Source organism: Macrobrachium rosenbergii, chromosome 43 (assembly GCF_040412425.1).
Source record: "Macrobrachium rosenbergii isolate ZJJX-2024 chromosome 43, ASM4041242v1, whole genome shotgun sequence".
Taxonomy (NCBI): domain Eukaryota; kingdom Metazoa; phylum Arthropoda; class Malacostraca; order Decapoda; family Palaemonidae; genus Macrobrachium; species Macrobrachium rosenbergii.
In genome coordinates, this window is record NC_089783.1 from 42661046 (window position 1) to 42681624 (window position 20579).

The following is a 20579-nucleotide window of genomic DNA, read 5'->3' on the forward strand; positions in this document are numbered from 1 at the left end:
GTTAAAAAAGCTTTTCATAAAAAATAAGGAACGTAGGCTATAATATACCCCTGCATCTTCAAACGATAAAATTGCAGTATGTGGCATTCCACGACCGCACGTTAAGGTTAAGCTATTCAGCCATGTCGTAGTCTTATCTGTCTTACGTAACGTATTATACTGTTACTAGAAAGTTGATCCTTGCCTCCCCTCCCCCCTCCACCAGTGATTGCTTATGCTTAACCGTACTGTATTGCCCCAGCACTGCTAGCACGTAAAACTACAATTTTATCCTAAATTGTTCAAATATGGATAATAGTTTTTTTGTAGAATATATCAATTAATGAAGGAAAATTGTTAATAGGAGTACAGAGAGTTAACATGTAATAGTATTGTAACTGACTCCAAGTAGAGAACAGGGTACTCCAGACAACAGTGACGTAAGTGTTTGCAAGTGGCGTCAGCGCCAGAAAGAGGAAATGACGACCTACAGGGTCCAGTAAATGTGTGTTGACCTTGGGTGACGTTGAGGAAATTACGCTAGGAGTAGTTGTCTTTTCTCGCCAGGGTCGACCTTGAAGTGTCACTTACCCCGCCTTCGTTATAACCACGCCTGCATACCGAAGTCACCGTGATCGGGTTTCAACTGTGATCTTGACTTCGCGGGCTTCCGTTTTTGCGCTAAACTCTGAGTGTTGTCTATGAATACACGTGATATATATACATACATACATACATATATATATATATATACTGTATATATATTATATGTGTATATATATATATATATATATATATATATATATATATATATATATATATATATATATATATATAATAAAACAGAGAGAGATAGGGTGGGGGATAGTTTACAACTAAAAAAAAAAAAAGAGCCGAGTTCACCGACTGGCCAATCAGCAAAGTTAAAAAACCGTGGATCTGGTCAGTGGTTGGATGTGTGACCGCCCAGAAATTCCGAACGCTGATTGCACTTGATTCCCTTGAATATTTTGAATATCCAGTTGAGTAGCATACTCACTCTGCAGAGTTGTTGGAGAATGAAAGGCTAACTTCCCCCGAGACACCCCCTTTAAAGGAAAGTGGCATATGATGGAACACAGTATCTCTCTCTCTCTCTCTCTCTCTCTCTCTCTCTCTCTCTCTCTCTATATATATATATATATATATATATATATATATATATATATATATATATATATTCATAAGTAAATTATATATAGAAGAATTAAGCTACAAAGGTCCTTTAATATCCAATTCACTCTACCTCGGAAATAATATATTTTCATATATGTTATCCGAAGGGGAATTTTTTAGTTGATGATAAGTTCGCCGTCTCGCTGGCTCGAACCACGGAAGAACAAGAACCAGGACTACAGTGGCTCCTTGATGGCAGTGTGGTTTAAGACGTCACTGTATTCCTGAGTTCTTGTTCTTCCGTAGTTCAAGCCCACGAGACGACGAACTTATTATTAACTAAATAATTCCCTTTCGGGTAACATATATGAAAATATATTATTTCCGAGGTAGAGTGAATTGGAGATCAAAGGACATTTGTAGCTTAATGCACGTATATGAATCACGGTGATGTGATAAAATTCATTCATATATATGTATGTATATATATATATATATATATATATATATATATATATATATATATATATATATATATATATATATATACATACTGTATATATATATACTCGTATATAAATATATATATGATCTACATCTTCATTTATTTTGATTATACTTGTATGTCCTCAAAAATATGTTGTTGCAGAAATTAATTCACATCTTTGTTGTAATAATCTTGTCGTTCAGTATCATCCTCTTCACAGAACCACCTTTGCTAGTCATCTCAACGGTGTATACAGCTTCTGCTTTCGTTTATGCTTTTTGCAGCGTTACCCTGTTTTACATCTACCGCGCTAGACTTTCTCTAAAGCCAGCTGTCAGATTGCATTTTCTCTTACCCTTTTCTTTCCTTCGCTGTCAGTTGTATTGCAGTATCTTATTTGAAAGTGGAGTCTGTAACGCTATTCACCATTAACACCAGACCCTTTGACTTGGTTCCGGTGAATAGTTACTTAGAGTCGCATAAGTTTGCTTTTTTATGTAGATTTTTTTTTTTTTTTTTTTTGGAAACGCCCGTGTGCTTATATAGATATTAATCATATTTTTATTAATTACGGAGCTGAGATAAGATGGACATTGCTTCTCTTCTTTCTGAGTGTAAGGGAATTATTTTTAAACAAATATCTCTCTGCTGCTGGAATGAGAATTTCACTAAGGGGAAGCTCGAGAGTACTTGAGCTTAATTTTAGATGTAATGCTAGTTCCATCTCAGTGATAATTCCTACACGCACATACATATAAAACATGTATGCATACATGTATGCTGGTACTGCAACTAAGTGATGTAACTCTGGAGTCTCCCCGCAAGGAAAATGGTTCGATCCGTGCTTGCCACCCACCAGTCCACATAACTGTGAATAGGTACCATTGTCAGCTCGAGTCCAGAAGAGGGCATGAGGCTGGCAACTTCATCCCTGGAGACTTACTGAGAATCGAAAGACTTTACCTTTCTAGCGCTACTCCTGTAAATGGGGAAAAGGAATTTGGTGCACCCATTTCTTGTGTACCTAGCAATAACTGGCTTGGATCGGTCGGTGTCAAGTTAGTTTTTATGCTAGAATACTTATTTTGGTGTCATTTTAAAGATGAATAGAGGTAATTTACTTAAGTCTGTTACAGAAAGAGAGCAAATTATAAAATAAAATCAGAATGACTTGTTTAAGGTGGCAGAACAAATTTTTTACGTTTCCTAACAAAATATTCACCAAAGATAAAGTGTTCGTTGTATAACTGTCACCACATGAAACTACGAGGAGTTGCCTGTCCAGTGTTTCATAGTGTGCGATAATGCATATTACTGTTGTTTTTGACGGTATGTCTACACAATGTATACATTAATAGTCTGATTTATTATACTGTTTTTTTTTTTATTTATGTACTTGATGCATTCCGAGTACGACGCTTTAACTAAATTATTCAGATTTTGCGGTTTATTATTCCGAGCACGGGTACACTTGCACTTTTCATGACTTGATTCGGATACTTGCAGTGACAACGATCCCCTGGAAGACCGTGGTTTAGAATCGTTTCCAAGCTGAACATCACAAGTTCTGGATTTCTATATTTTTGTTAAAATTTGCTTTAATCACCACTGTCCGCTACCGTGTTTTCTTATGTTTTTTAATCTTCTTTTGTGAAGTCATTGAAGCCTTACAGAATATCACATACTGTTGTTAGTTATTGTTAACGAGAATCGATTAGCATTTGCATAGAAAATGAGATCGTTTTAGTCATAAAGATGTTTTGGTCTTTGAGTACCTCTGAATTATGGGCCACGTTTTGAAAAGTTTTTGTTTTTTGCCCTTAATGAAGATGAAACGTTTTTAGATCATATAAGTGGAAAGTTAAGTTTTTAGTTTTCTGTAAAAGAAAACTTGAGATGTTATGTGTGTTCGTCCGCACTTTTTCTGTCCACCCTCAGATCTTAAAAACTACTGAGACTAGAGGGCTGCAAATTGGTATGTTGATCATCCACCCTCCAATCATCAGTAGTTTTTATTTTATTCAAGGTTAAAGTTAGCCATGATCGTGCGTCTGGCACCGCTACAGGTGTCACCAACACCGTCCACCGCCGGGCCGTGGCTGAAAGTTTCATGGGGCGTGGCTGAGATTTTCATGGGCCGTGGCTGAGAGTTTCATACAGCATTATACATTGTACAGAAAACTCGATTGCGCCGAAGAAACTTCGGCGCAGTTTTTACTTTTGTGTTGAAAGGGGTCGAGAAGGGCAGGGTAAGGTTCTTGTCAACCTCGATCGCTGCAAGAAGTGTGAATAAAAAACACAGAGGGAGACTGAGAACTTCCATACATGAATTACTGTATTGTGAACAGGTATCTACTATTATTTCGACAGCAGGAAAAGAACTGAGAGTTACGAGATATAACCAGAATGCAGTAACATTTCTGAAGTTCATAGTAACGGAAAATTCGTGATTGTGTATAGCATCGTATTCATTGGCTATAACTAATGAATGCATTATTATATATCATCCCCTGTTCTCGGGTAACGTTCAATGCCTTTTTTCTAAGGCAAGGTGGACGTACCGTGCTATAAGTGTTTCAGGGACCAGAGGGTCTTTAGCAGTGACCCAGATTCCTTTCCCTCTCAGACCAATGGGTCAGAGTTGGTAAGGGTATGGTTGGAACCACTTTTACTTTCTTTCATTCCGTCTCATGTTTCGTGGGTAAAACAGGTTCGGGGTCTCACTATGAATGAAAGGTGTCTGATAGTGTGCCTTTCCTTCTTTGTTTGTTTGGATTGCATGCGAGTGATTAGCCTCGCATTGGGGGTTTCGTCAGAGGAAGACAGTTCATTAGTACAGGTGGAAAGGCAAAGGGAAAGTCCTTCCGCATGTGAAAGGTCAGATAAGGCAATAGCTGGAAGTTGATGCGTATAGACGGAATACTGATGGACCACTTGAGGTCTGTGTGATGCAATAAACCTGCTCGACAGATGACGCAATAACAATGCTGGTTTGTTTATTTTTATATTTGGGCTAGGTGCGTACTACAGCACTTATAAATTCAGACGAGTTTCTGGAATTGAGGTCGCTGTTTGATTTTGGGTACTTTCACCACTCGTGTTTTTGTGGTCACATCAGCGGTCCAGTATTCTGGTTTAATACTTTTATTGTTATTGTAATTCATAACGTGCACGTATTCTTATTGATCAAAATGATAACTGCATTAACTCGTACAGCAAGGTTCTGCTTGTGGGCTACATACATAAAATATAAAGTAATTCTATGCAGTAACTGATCTAAAGTGGACCGTTACCCTGTAACTATTTCGACCCTGAAAGAGGGTGAAATCTATCGAGACGAATGTTGATGGAAGTTCTTCCCACACCCCCATATTTTCCACTTCCTCTTGTCCCTTTCGCTATCCTCTCGCGTCCCTTTCTCCTGAGACAGCCAGGTAAGAAGTGGGAGGGGTTGTTGAGACAGAAGAAAGGGCAGTTAAGAGATGGTCAGGGTTGTCTGGTTTTAAAGTATGAGTCTGGAATCTCTATTTCCCAATATATTTGATTTGTTTCGGTTTCTGAAAATGGGCGAGATTGACGTGCTATGGAGCCAATCTTTTAGATCCATTTTGATGGTATAGAGGAAAATAAATTTCATCGCTGCTTAAGGAGACCGAATAGCTAGAGGCAGTGAACTGTTCGGGAATTATGGAAATGAGTTACTTTTCGTTACACTCTGAATTGATAGCTATAGAAACTGTTCACATATTCCATTTTATATCTTAGACAGTTGAATGACACTACATTTACTTTGGGTATCGAAGTGACCTACCATGAATCATTTCAAGAAACATGTTTGAAATAGCTTCAAAGAAAGATTTCCTCTTCTAAATGTAGTTAAATGTTTAGAATAGATGACAAAGGCCGTATGCCATTGATTCCTATTTATGTAATATGTGAGTGTTTGTGGGAACGGCAGTATATCAGCGAAGTCTTTATAAATAATGAGTGACAAACACTATACCTACTTCACGCTTAGGAATATCTCAGTTTAGATGCTATATATTGTTGCCAGATAAATAGCCTTGAAGTGAAATGAATGTAATAATTTTTTCTGTGCTCCATGATATTCGTTGTTACAAATTTACCTCTGCCAAGCCACAATTTCCGTCACAACTTTTAAATTGGTTAATTGCTGTTCTTTGTCTTACAGCTTCGTTTTGGCTTGGTAAAAGTTATCGGTTGTTAGCTATATATTTTCATGTTTTGTCATTAACAAGCAGGAAAAGTAGGCACTGATCGTGTCAGCCAGACTAGGCTTCGATTTGTACTTATGAGTGAGTTCAGTCCTGGTGGCACCTCCTGGTGCTGTTAATGTCATTGTGTCTTGCAAAGAAACTGGTGTCAAGTTCCTCAACGATCATTTGTGATGAAAATTTCCTTGTATTGTTTTTCTAGCCCTATTCAGTATATATTTTCAGTTGGTACCTAGGGTTCCCATACAAGACCCCCAAATACTTGTGCATTTGGATTGTATTGCATGAGGGACATATTAAAATACTCTATTTTGCTTTGTCCAAAATCAGCGTCATGGCCTTTCTTCACAATTTACTTAAGTAAAGGCTCGTCTTGTTTTTCATTCATGGCTTCCCACCCTAACTCCCTGTATGATTACCAAATTATTGTTGTGCCTTGTACATGATGCATTGATTTGTATTATATGCTTACCAAGCATGAATCCAAAGTCTCCCTCTGCTTTTACCTTGTCTGCATGTTGCACCCTTTTTTCTGTTACTTTTCTTTCCTTAGGTCTACATGCATGTGAAGTGTGCTTTTGCTAGCCCGTTGCTGTAAACCATCCCGCAGCTAGAATTTTATTGGTGTTATTATTACATAACCATATCATAATGTCTTGATTATTTTCCTTCGTTGCTACATTTCCTATGCAGGCGGTAAGTTACTGAAGTACAGTACTGTATTCCTTATTATGTAGATATATTGACTGGCTCTTTGGTGGCTTATGTGCCAGTTTGTGAATTATTGCCAGATAATGATTTTTATGCTGGCATATGCAACCTCACCCGGAGAATTTCTATCAGATGACCCTGTCCTCTTTTTGAGGTAAAAGGGCAGCGCTGGTGGAACTGCCGTTGACCGGTATTAACCGAGTAGACGCCATGGAAAAAGTGACCATTGATAATTGGATGATGAGTGAACATGGGTTTTCCACAGTTGATCTTGGGCAGATGAAAGGTGATAGTGAAGGATAATACTAGAATTTCCATTCATCTTCTAATTATGAAATACCAAAATCTTGCCACCGGAAATGAGTTCCTCACGTGCAGTTGGATGTATTTTTTTTCCTTTTTTGCTATTTGCAGCACACTGTTGAGGAACAACTTTCTATGGAATTTTAAGGTGTGCACCTCTGTCGGTCGGAGCACTGCTGATTTTTGTATAGCTTATTCATTGCAGTTCCAGGAACCTCATTATGGTTCTGTCTCCTGTGTAACGGACAGATGGTTCTTTTTGGTAATCTTCAGAGAGCTATCCCTTTACATTATTTTTTTATTTATTTTTTTTTTTTTGGTTCGTGACATTGTTATTGTGCAGCTGTTCCGTGATAGTTGTAACATTGTTACTGTGCGGCTGTTCCGTGATAGTTGTGATATTGTTACTCTGCAGCTGTTCCGTGATAGTTGTTACCTAATATTATGATTCGTAATCGGTAGCTGGACGTTATAGGTGTAAATTCTTTATGAAAATGTACTTTGTAATATTTTGAACCTTAAAATTATTTGATTCGGGAGCACCAGTCCTCCGGTACTAGGAGTTGGGTATTACCCCAAGGAGGATGCGATGCGAATTAAGTTTAATAAAAGGAAAAATAATTAACCATAAGTGCATCCTTTTAGTAACCTTATGAAAAATGGGAAAAAGCACGTTAAACGAAGAAGAAGTGTTCTTAGTTGTAAATTTACAAGACATGCATGAAAGGGTATCTTCATACATTGCTTATCGATGGAATATAAAGTCCTTTGCATCCCAAATTATTAACGCCTCGGGCGCAATGAAATTTCCTCTAGAAAGTGACAATGATGACTCCTTCAAATACGAGTAGCATTGTTAGAATTCAGCGTGTTTGTAAGTTTTCCTCTCTCTCTCTCTCTCGCTGGTATTCTGAACCCTTTTTATGTACGAGTATAAGTGTCTAGGAAACCATGTTCATAATTTGCAGTTATTATATTTTATCAAAATCGTATCTGGAAAAATAGCATGATGGGCAAATACTCGCGTAATTTAATGGGAAAGCAGTCATTCTGTCTTACGAACAGTGTGTGTAAACTATAATGCAGTTCCATTGTACCATTAATGAGATAATAAGGCGTTGGCTTAACCTTGAAATGATATGATGAAAGAGAAAGTTTGAAAAAGCTTTTTTACTGAATGATTTAGTTAGGTACTAGAGTGACGAGTCTTATTCATATGTATATTATATATATGTGTGTGTGTATTCTTTATATATATATACGAGTATATATATATATATATATGTAAATGTAAATAATACATACATATATATATATATATATATATATATATATATATATATATATATATATTTATATATATATGTACTAATACATACATACATATGTATATATATAATGCGTGTGTGGATAAATTCTTTTTATGAAACAAAAGATTAGAATAAAAAACAGAAAAGTCGTCGTCAGCGGAAAGATATATGTAAACCTTCTTCCACATTGGTGAGTTTATGTATGTGCTTGTAGTGGCCTTGCAACAGAAGTTCTTCATCTAACGACGGACGAGATGTTGGGAACATAATGCAGGCGAAATGGAGGCGGCGCGCTTCAGGGCCTGGACACGGGACGGCTTAGTTTTTGTTTGTGGATGAGTGTCAACATCTCTTGACCTTTGGGTTTTTTTTCTTTTTTTTTTTTATTCAACAAACAAGGAACTGAAATGAGACTTGCATCCGCTCTTGGTGTTCCCCTCATCGATCGGGAAATTCCCGGTGAGATATAGATTCTAACTTCAAGAAAATTTGCAAATATACATATTTCTCATATTCACACATCTTTTTAGAAGGTAAATCTGTATTCCTGTTTTTTTTTTTTTTTTCTAGCAGAAGCTTTTATTGGCGATGATGACCGTAAAAGTTGTGATGCCACTGTGTAACATCAAATTAGTCAGTGGCTTTAGAAGGATAAATAGAATAGGCAACGATAATTGTCATTTACCATGTACAGAAACGGAGGATTGTGTGACCTGATTTATTTATTATTATTTTTTTCTTACTTCCCTTGGAACTCAGGTCATATGAATAATTTGTATGAGAGAGAGAGAGAGAGAGAGAGATAAGTATGCATAGAAATCTGCGGAAGTGTTTCTTTGTTTGGCAATCCCTCATAAAAACCCGATTTGTAAAGCTGTCCCCAGGAAGTCCGGTGGTTCCAGTGGCCACATTTCGGGTGCCATTTCTCCCTAAGCCTGAAGAGTGCCGAATGAAAGGGACCAAGGTAGAGTGGATAATATATTCAGTTATTGTTTTTATCGTACGTGGTTTATGCAGCGTTAGCGAGTATGTTGGAGACATGTTTGGTTTTTTGGTTAATTAGGTATTTCGGCAACAAGAAGAATGAAAAAGTAATAATAATGAATTAAAGTTTAAAGGTATAAGTCGTGATAGCGTGTCGTGTTTGTTTTATTATTGATTGTTTTTAGTAATTGCTTCATTATTTTCCTAATTTTCACATTGTTTTTCAAGTCAGACGTAAAGATGAATCTGAAAAATTGTATAATTTCCTTCGTTTTTGTGGCTTCTGTGTTGGATATATTATCTGTGTTGAATATATTACCTCTTTTCTTATAGTATTATAATGATCATCATTAGCATCATCATTATTTATATTATTGCTACTGTTGGTGGTCGTGACTCGAAACACAACCTGGATCGTTACAGAACAAAAACAAAAACTTCACCGCTCGGAAGGTTTGTAGGTGATTTCAATGCATGAGTGGTACCGATCTAGCGTCATGATGGAGATGAGGAACATGTCATGATAGGCACCCATGATTGCGAACATGACAGTGAGAGCGGATGCTAGATTTAGAGTTGTTTGTGCGCATGTGTGTGTGTGTGTGTGCGTGTGACTGCGCGCAGTGTGCTTGGTGGAAGTAATCGTGGTATTCTTAGTGTGATTCACTCTTTGCGTGCAGTAGGTTTCCTCGTGTCCTTGTTCTGATGAGTAACGAGTGAGATATATGTTCAGAGGCAAAAATGTTTAGGAAAATAAATTTTTTTTTCTGGAATTGTTGCGCAAATTTTGCTCAGGTAGAAATATTAAAACGTTACATTTTTACAGAATCATTTTCAAGAGCTATTTTTTTTTTTAAATTGACCATCTTATGCCCTTTTTCCATTGGGAGCGTTACCAAAGTTAGATCCATAAGGGTGTTGCAGATTGTGAACCAGATTTCTTAATAACTTCTGTTTGATTTTTTTTTTAAATTTTACCCAATAAATATGCGAGTCTTGTGGGCTGCCCCTTAATTAGCCGTTGTGCCATGAGATGAAGAAACCTGTCTCAAAGTCTCCATTTGTTAGGTGTGCGACATTTACATAGGTCTCTACAAGTTTTGCTGACGCGAAAGACCGGATTAGTATTGATCTTATAACCTTACGTACCCGCAGTTATACAGGTTATCAACAAACTGATCTCATACTAGTTTCTAGTGTTTGGTTAAACGCTGGGGATTGATTTATAGCCGAGAGATGAATCTAGGAAAGTTGTAATTTCGGCGTTATGGTTTTGTACTTTTTATTAGTATTGCTTTAGATCAATGTTATGGGTAATGCGTTTTAATATGTACATGGAGTATGAACACTGCATAGAACAGAATGCGGAGAATAAATTATTATTATTATTATTATTATTATTATTATTATTATTATTATTATTATTATTTATAGGTTTGATAGCATTTTGTGTCATGTGTCTTTTATTTCATTTTGTAAACGAACGTTAAAGTAAAAGTGGGCGTTGCTTAAGACCGGAAAGGGCTCATCTGCGATGTGGTCTCGTTGGTACAGCGGCACTTTCACTGACCGACATGTTTGTGTCGGACCTTTCTTATGCTCTTGAGGTATTGAATCTCCTTCTCATCTGCTTTTACACCCACAATTGCTCTGCTGTTGGACCAGGGCCAGGGGACGGAGGCCAGGTAGTCGGGGGTGAGGGAGATAATCTTCAAATGTACTGGTTCATCTATGGCGAAGCAATCACACCCCGCTCGAAGTACGACGAAAACTACTCTCTCTCTCTCTCTCTCTCTCTCTCTCTCTCTCTCTCTCTCTCTCTCTCTCTCTCTCTCTCTCTCTCTCTCTCTCAGTACCTTCATGTCCATAAATTTAACGAAAATTCTTTGCTAATAGCCATAAGTTGTAAAACACTTTCCTTTAATTCTTTCGTTATGTAATTCGACTTTGGACGTAGAAATTGAAATCGTCTTGGTTGTTCTACTTACGCGTTTCTCTTCATCTTTTTTCTTATAATCATCTTTTGGAACTCTGCCAATTACACAAGTCTAAGTAACGTGTAAGCCGTTACTGACAGGTGAGTTTATAAACAGTTGGTAATTACAACGTGCTCTTAATTGCTTTCTTTTTTTTTTATAAGAATATCTGTCTGCTTTGAACTTTCAAGGAATGTATGACTAGTTCAAGTGTTCTAGGTTTTTACGCGTTAATCCTTTTGTAGCTCTTACGATCTGAAAACTCAACTTAGTTACTCCCATAGAAGTTTATCCGTCGTCTGTATGTGTCTGCCTGGCTTCAACTTTTACAGTTTAGACTTCTTCGGAACCAATGGATCATTTTCAACCAAACTTGGCAGAAAGACTCGGGTTAGTGGGGTTCATGTTTCATTTTTCAAATATGGGCCACGCCTCCTTCCAATGGGGGAAAATTAGTGGTACTGAAAGGGGGTAGGGGTTCATTTTAAACCTTCCTCTATGCAACTACTGGGGCCAGAGGTGATAAAACTTGCTTTAACAACTTTCACAGGTAGGGTGGTTGCAAGTTTGTTCAAAACATGGTTTGGAGCCAAGCATGGACCACCGTAGGGGTTCAAAGCTGGAATATGTAGAAAATATCTATAAATCTCAAAAGTAACATGCCATACATATATGTATTTGTGTGTGTGTGCGCGTGTGTGTGGGTATATATATATATATATATATATATATATATATATATATATATATATATATATATATATATATATATATATATATATATATATATATATATATATATATATATATATATATATATATATATATATATGTATGTATGTATGTATAACTGAATTACGAAAACATGGAACGTGATGAATATATAAATAAAGACAAAATCCACGGAGGAAGAGAAACACTGGAGTGCTACTTACTTTTATATTTCTTCAGTCTGCTAAGTAAAGGACGACAGTCGAAAGGCCACACAGCACTCCAGTGTTTCTCTTTCCTTCAGAATTTTGTCTATATATATATATATATATATATATATATATATATATATATATATATATATATATATATATATATATATATAAAATATCGTGACGATTATGGTTGTTATTTTATCTAGGGGAAAATGTTATTGATAATGCAGTAGCTGTTGCTGTTGTATTCAGGCAGTTATCGTTTTCCTTAGGGGAACAAGATATGCTTTAGTTATACGTTAAGTAAAATATGAAAGCATAAACAAATGTTTTTGTCGCTTCTTGTGTTTCACAATGTTTTTTTTCTCTTGAGTAAACTTCAGTTAGGTGCCAGAAATATTAATGTCTATAAAAGGATGAAGTAAAATCTGTAACCAGACATTGCTGTTATGCTTAATAGGCTGTATTGACAGTTAACTCATTACGAGTATAAGACAGTGAATGGTTTGAGGGTAAAGTAACTCGCTCTCGTTGATGCTTTTACCCAGAATAGTGCAAAATATATGACAGCCAATTTCAGTGTTTTGAAACAATATACAGGTCAAAAGGTGGTCGACATTTTTCATATTTTTCTATCTTCTCTCTCCTTCCTTTCCGGAGATCATTATTTCCATACCAAAAATAACAGCGAATCCAGAGAAGGATTGAATAGGATGCAATAACACTTTAAGACGTTTTGGATACCGTAAGTATATTCGGCTTCTTCCAAAGCAAATCTCTCTCTCTCTCTCTCTCTCTCTCTCTCTCTCTCTCTCTCTCTCTCTCTCTCTCTCTCTCTCTCTCTCTGCTGCTGCTTTTATCTGGAAGGTCAGTGTAGAATATAACAGCCAATTGGAATGTTTAAAAATAATAATGCAAGCCCCAGACGATAATCGGTTATTTTCTGTAATTATTTGTTATCCCCCTTTCTTCTTGTCCTTTTAACAAAAACTCATAATCCCATAGCAACAATAACAGCAATTTCAAAGGAGGCATTCCCAGTACACAATAACGCCTAATGACTTTTTTAATACAGTAATTACTTTTTAAATACGGTAATTACGTACGGTTGGGACCAGAACAGCAACAAAAAAAGTACGGACACACTTCTCCTTCCGCATTATGTTCCCTCGGTTTCGGTAAAGTCATTGTTTACAAAACTTCCTCGAAGCATGGCCTCGGTCATTCCGGCATTTGGGAATGGCTGTAATTGTGGTGTACTTGAGGGAAAGATCATGATTGTATTCTATGACCTTAAGTAATTCGTGTGTGTAAGTGAGCTACGAGGTTGTGCCTTTGTGTTTAGGTACAGTACTTCTGCTGCACGTGTGTTTATTTCTATGTGTGTATGTGCATACCTCTTCATGTTAGCCGTAGTGAAAGATCATGTTGGCCAACGACCTTCTACAGCTCTTCATCCTGAAATCGCTTTTAACGCAAGAATATTGTTACCACTCTGACATTTGGATGTCTCTTTGGACCTTAGACAAGATACATTATGTTTGAGCCTAATCGTTACATTATAAAGATAGGAACTGGACTTTTACTTTTACTGTAATGATAATGTTTATGTATACATATATATATATATATATATATATATATATATATATATATATATATATATATATATATATATTTGTATATGTACAGTATATGGAAAATGTGTGATTTCATTGTGGGCAGTGTAAAAGATAACTATTTTGCAGTTTTTCAGCTTAAAATAAGAATGATAAAAGTAATTTTAATGCCAAGAGGTTCACAGTTTCGTGAAAAACAACCTGTGTGATAAAAATCCACAATTATATAGTAAATATATTACTATGTAAAATGAACAAAGACTTTCGAATACTTGAACGATGTTCCTCATCAGTGCTAAAATTTTATTATATAATTGTAGATTTTTATTACACAGTAATTTTAATGTTAAAATAATGGTGATTTTGATGTTTTTAGTAATGACTGGAGTGAAATCATAATTAGAATAATATAATGTTTGTATATATGTATACATATATATATATATATATATATATATATATATATATATATATATATATATATATATATATTACTTACGTATTTTAATGGTAATGTCTAAGGACTTTTGGAATCGACATTAGGACTGGCCTCATTTAAATCTAATGAAAGCGCTCTCCAGGTAACCTTAACGGTACGCTGATTTGATTTTCAAAGATCAACGTAACTGCAGGAGATGTATACTTAATGTCTAATTAATTATGTCTTTGCAATTATAGGATTAAAGTTAGTGCTGGAGAACTCATATCTGCGACCTCAATAAATGCAGCTTTCATTCGGTATTGGTTATTTCTTACATGCTGTTTCTGGAGCAGCTCACTGGGCGATAGAGGTCACTCATTTTTTTCTCAGTCTTGGCATTAATTTTCTAGTTAGTCGAAAAACCTAATATTCTTATGGGTATTCTAGGACAGTATTTTTTTCAGTTTGCACATGATTGTTGTAAACACCTTTAACTAAGAATATCTTTCAACAAAAACGATGAATGAAATATTATGAATGCAGCCTTAATAATCAAATCCAAGAATATCTTACAGTGCAAATGAATAGATATTGCGTGAATGAAGTATTATGAATGGAGCCTTAATAATCATATCTCAAGGTTGGAGGAGAAAGGCATTGACAGTCTTACATCTTGGGTCAGTCAGGAATTATTATCAAAAGATTAAAAGGTTGGCGAAGGCCTGGGCACAGGTATACGTGGATGGAGGACTTGCATGTGGATCCTGCCCTCGGGGGAGACCGCCTTGGTTGTATTAAATTAATATGATTTAACGAGGTGTTATTTTTTATTCTCTTTCAAATTTAGCTGACAGGCACAGCAGAGAGTAGCATATGAAGTAACTGCAGGATCGGATGTTATTTCAACACAAATGAATTAACGTAGTTACTTATATACACATACACATACACACACACACATATATATATATATATATATATATATATATATATATATATATATATATATATATATATATATATATATATAAAAAACGAAACTGATGCAAAATCACCGTTGATGATGCCTTGTCAAGTAAATTTGAATCGCGATATGCGCAGGAATCATGATATGACAGTGAAACAGTATCAAAATGATTCTGTCGATTTAAGAATAAAGCTTGATGAAGAATATCAGGAATCCGGTGGCGATATAGTGTTAGAAATTATACCAGAATGGAAACTGGAGACGTTTCATAAGTAGATAAGATGATGATTTATTGGATAATGAGATGGCTTGGACATGTCCTTCGCACCACCCCGGGAGAAATGCATGTGACAGTGTCAGCTAGGCTTCTGTTCTGTGGGCACCAGATGAATTAGAGGAAGGCCCGGAGATTCTAGGATGAGAACTGTGAGGCGGGAGGTTTAAAATCAGTGGAGATTTGTGGAAGTGGAAGCACAGTAAAGACAAGAATTGCCCTGAACTCCAGGACGAAATGACAGTTGCGTGTTGACTTTATTTAATTCTAGTTAATATAATAGTTATCCGTGAATTAAAGTATGGCAATACAAAGTAGGGTTGGCCGGGATCGTGATTCGTGAAATAAAGTTATTCCACGAATCTTCCAGATATTAACCCACTTTTTTTGCTTCGAGTAACTTAAGAAAAACATTCATATTTCAATATGATTGTAGCGATTATATATTCTTTTGTAGCACAGTTGATATCTGATGTGATTCATATTTATACTGTATCGGAACCAGAGAAATATTTTCATTACTATTAGAACAAAAGAGAATATGCAGCAGTTTACCTTTAACCTATGTGCAGCTCTTTTATATATGAATGAGAGCCTTGTCAGTATGAAACAAGGCATAATAAAACATTCAAGACTTGCACTAAATTGATTTTCACGCCAAAATAAAAAGAGTTTAATGTTATTTAAGGAAAATAATTACCGGAAACTGTGGTAGTAACTAACCAACATAATGGTTAAGTCAAAGTTAGCCTTGACCTGACTGTAAGGTAAATCTTGTTTTGCCTTGCAGAAGATACGCCCTCAAGTATTTAGCATTTAGGTCCTTGTGAAGTGCATTAAATAGGTATGACCTAATTCTGGGGGTAGTTACTGATCTAAATGTTGCCGTTTGGTGTTCTCGTCTTACAGTGCCTGTGCATGATCACGTTGTCTTTCTTTAAAAGTTGTAATAAGCTTTACTGATAAGGTGAGCCTACGATTCCATGTTAATCATTATATTTTTCACTTGAATAAGTCACTTGACAACCTTCGTCAAAGTAAGTTACAAATGGAAGATTCCAAGATCTAAGCTGTTAAATCAGGGATAATGTTAAAACGGTAGAGAATGATTTCATTATGTTCAAAAATCCATGTTGAATATTTTCATTCAGATGGTAATTGTTTGTGTATTTTACATGTGTATTTTTTGTTCATTTTACTCTTCAGTTAGTTACAGTTCATCTCATTTTGCATGAAAAAGATGTTCCAGCTTAAGAGAGCTGCAGTCATGTCTCATATAGATATGAATCTGAAAGAAAAAGAGGACTGGAATTTTGATGCTCACCTTAATAAGCTGCATTTGAAATTCTCCAGTGATTCACCTTCCCTGAAAAAAGATTCCGTTATATACAAGGTCACATTAGAGATAATTATCTAATTGCATGAGAATCGTTTCAGTGACAACTTGCATGCAATCTAATGTGGCTTAAATTGTACGTAAAACTTTCGTCTGTGTTGTGGAGGAAAATTAGTTCAAGGGCAGGTTCGTTCATTTGGTACTTGTTTAGCATTTCCTTACCAGTTAGGTAATGGACGGAAGTCAGAGGAAGACTTAATATCTGGACACTTAGATATGAGTGAAATAAAGACAGTACAGTATATACTTGGGCGAAGAATTTAGGTAAACTGAACGAACTTTCAGAAACGCAAGCTCTGCCATAAAAGATAGCCATGTTAAGTTCCTAATCGATAAATCAGGGGACAATGAAATTTTGCCTTGGAATTCAGAGAATAAAAACCTGAAAGCTTCCAGCAAGTTTAAGTAAAAGGTTGAGAGTATCAGCCAACTCTCCCACTTTTGAGAAGTTTCAAAAAGCTTCGGTTAACCGGTAGATCAATTTAGTTCCTTAGTTTAATATATTTGTGAAATTTCCTCGTTAAATTGCATTCGCATAACAGTCTGTATTGTTCTATCATTAGATGACCTCTCTCACTTGAAATGTTTCTTATCATCATAGGTGACATTATGTAATTATGATGTGCCTGCAAGTTAATGTCAATGAGTAGAATAGGTAAATTGCACATTTTCTCTCTCTCTCTCTCTCTCTCTCTCTCTCTCTCTCTCTCTCTCTCTCTCTCTCTCTCTCTCTCTCTCTTCAAGAAGGTTAAAAGAAAGCTCTGATGCCTTGAGGACAGCAGTTGAGGAGACAGTGAGGGTGAAAATATAACCGCTTGAGAGAATTCGTGTTAGAGAAGAAGGCATTTCCTTCATTTTGGCGTGGCTGGACCGAAGTCGGTGAGCCGTGTGATACTTAATCTCTTGCATTCCAGCTTAAGGACAGCGAGAACATCTTTTTAATGGTTTCACACCTCGTCGGTGTTTTCCCGTTTTTATTATGTGAATGGTATATATTTTGACGGAGTTATCTCACTTTTTCTCTTCTTTTCCATCACTGTTCTAACCGCACAACAGCAAGTTAATAACATAATTACTAAAATAAGTTAGTAAATTAACAGAGGCAAAATGGGTTTTTAAAGATACATCATTGCCGTTCTCTCTTTCTCCCGCTGTGTAGCGAGCTGACACTTGCACTGTGGGAGAGATACTGACAGACAGACGGACGAAAGAAGAAAGTTATTTACGTTCCTGTAAATAACAGACCTCAAGACTTCATAAAAGACTGGGCTTGTCTCGTTAATGACTGAAAGTTTTAGTGACTGTTCTTCACTAGTTGCATTTTCACCAAGCAGGATGCCTTTGTGAATTAAGCAACATTTATCTTCCTGCACTTGCTTGTCTCCAAGAAAATAGAATGCAGTGAGACATGGTCGTATGTTCCAAGGAATAATTCTTCCAAGTTTTGGTGTCACGTCGGAAGAATGGAGGAATCTGATGACCGCATTTAAGATGAAATCTTAGATGAAGAAACTCAAAAGGAAGAAAGTTTTGCTTTAATTAGGCTCTGGAGAAAGTTGAAGAAAGTGTCCAAAGGTTTCTTACGAGATTTATTACGGGAGCAGAATCGGTATTAAATGAAGTTAGGGAATCAAACAGGTTCATCTGTATAGCTGGAGTTATTCTGCGGTTTATGTAAAAAGTCGTTTTAAACTTGCAGGGACAGTGTTTTATTGGTATTTGACCGGAGTTGTAAAACAAAGGAAACAGTCTTTCAGGGTTGATTGGTTAATTTATTGCTGTAAGCTGGCGTCACGACAACCGAGGCCATTGGAGCTGAACAAATTTTAAATTTTTTTTTTTATATTCATGCAGTTCGTATGACCACTGTATGTATCTAGTTTGGGAAACTCGGATGCTATAATCTTGACTCTCCTTAAATGAAGAACTTTCTCGTCCTGTTGAAGTTTCTGTTTAACACAATGTTTATTGCCAGACAAGTGTGAGGGCTTCCATCCAATTATTACAATATCCACCTAAATTTCTGCATCTAAAGTAGTTGAATTTTGGAAAACACAGAAAATTAATATCAGTACTTCAAGAATGTGTCCTTGGAGGCGTACAGATATCTTCCCAACTTGCCATTTCACATAATTAAGGATTTCTGTTTGCTTTCTTGAACTGGCTTCTTGATGCCTCAAGCTATTAGGATATCGCTTCATGTCGCCCCTACTTTCCTCGTGAATTTATATATCAATGCTATAAAAACACATATTAGTTTTGCGCGGAACACACACACTCACACTCACACTCACACACACACACACACACACACACACACACACACACACACACACACACACACGCAATCACTATACAGCTTATGACTGCGGGACTAAAGGCACTCAAGCACACGTTTATGTGCAGAGAGAGAGAGAGAGAGAGAGAGAGAGAGTTTGCTTGCGCTGTGAACATAACCAATTTAATCATTTATATACGTTAGTCTAAATGTAAACGAAAGGCTTTTTCGCCACCCGTGTATAGGTTGACTGTTTCTCCCAAAAGGGCACCTCGGTTATACTTTGGAATATGATTACTTATTCTTATCTAAGACGGTATTACTTTATATCTCAGAGGCGTTACTGCCCGTTGAATAATAATAATGCCCTTTCAGATTCTCTTTCTTCCATCTTACTTTTCACCCTCTCCCAACAATTGATTCATAGTGCAGCTGCGAGATTTTCCTCCTGTTACACTTTTCAAACTTTTACTGTCAATTTCCGTTTCAGCGCTGAATGACCTCATTGGTTCCAGTGCTTGGCCTGTGGCTTAAGTTCTATATTCAATTCCATTCAATTCAGTTCAATAATAATGCCGGTTAAGGAAACATTGTTAAGTTAATCATGCCGTGGTTTCACATTTCACCGTGTTGTGCAAGATTTGTGGATGTTTGTTTTGGATTAAGATCTTGACATTTAACTCTTAGCATGTGTCGCTCGCATATGCCCTTTTGGTTTGGTTTTTGAAAAGGTTACCAGCGACAGAATTCGGCCGTGTTTTTTGTAGCCCAGTGTCGCAGTGACAGTTGCCTTCAAAGGACACACAATCCAGAATATTGAATCTTGATTACCTGAAGACCTCCGTCTTTGGGTTCATGTTTACTCTGGAATAGGCCACTGCCAGATTTTAAGCCACTGGCCTTTTTCGGGACGAACATTCTTGCTGGAAATGTCATTATCACCTGCTGTCACCTGAGCAGTTCTAGATCTAGACTCTTTGATTGCCAAGCTCTCTCTCTCTCTCTCTCTCTCTCTCTCTCTCTCTCTCTCTCTCTCTCTCTCTCTCTCTCTCTCTCTCTCAAGATTTTGTTTGTGAGCATGTATGTAATTTTTCAGAAAAAACTGAAACAACATTAGAACGAAGGGGAGAAATCTCTCTCTCTCTCTCTCTCTCTCTCTCTCTCTCTCTCTCTCTCTCTCTCTCTCTCTCTCTCTCTCTCTCTTGCCTCGGGTAGAAAGTAAAACTTATCAGTTGTATATCTGACAGGCTCTTGATAGTCTTTATCTCCTCATTACCAGTCTCACATAGTTGAGGCCCATATGGCTTTGCATATGATTTCTGTCGACTTTTTTATCATGTTTTTTTTCTCGTGTAATGTGGCTGCTGGAAAAGACTCATCAGTAAGAATGTGAAATTACAGATGTTTGGTTAATGGCACATTTACCAAAGCTAATTAAAAATTAGGACTAACGACATCACATTCAGACATTCTTTGTTACATGGATCTTGGTAGTTGTTTAGCTAACGCACGCAATTTTCCTATATGGTGCTAATTACAAAGCGCAGTTTTTATGTTT

At 36.5% G+C, this 20579-nt stretch overlaps 2 protein-coding genes across 7 annotated transcripts in view; one reads left to right on the top strand and one right to left on the bottom strand.

Annotated features, from left to right (window-relative positions):
• The window catches only part of LOC136828815 (centrosomal protein of 135 kDa-like), a 317906-nt gene that overhangs the window by 205459 nt on the left and 91868 nt on the right, over window positions 1-20579 (top strand). The gene's annotated exons all lie outside the window — the stretch shown is intronic.
• LOC136828813 (uncharacterized) overlaps window positions 1-20579 on the bottom strand; it is a 39342-nt gene that overhangs the window by 9457 nt on the left and 9306 nt on the right. Inside the window, exon 2 of one of the 2 annotated variants that reach the window (XM_067087045.1) lies at window positions 16672-16713. The exons of the other annotated variant lie outside the window; for it this stretch is intronic. The gene's annotated coding sequence lies outside the window, so the exon portion shown is untranslated. The remainder of the gene's footprint in view (window positions 1-16671; window positions 16714-20579) is intronic. 2 annotated transcript variants of the gene reach the window in all.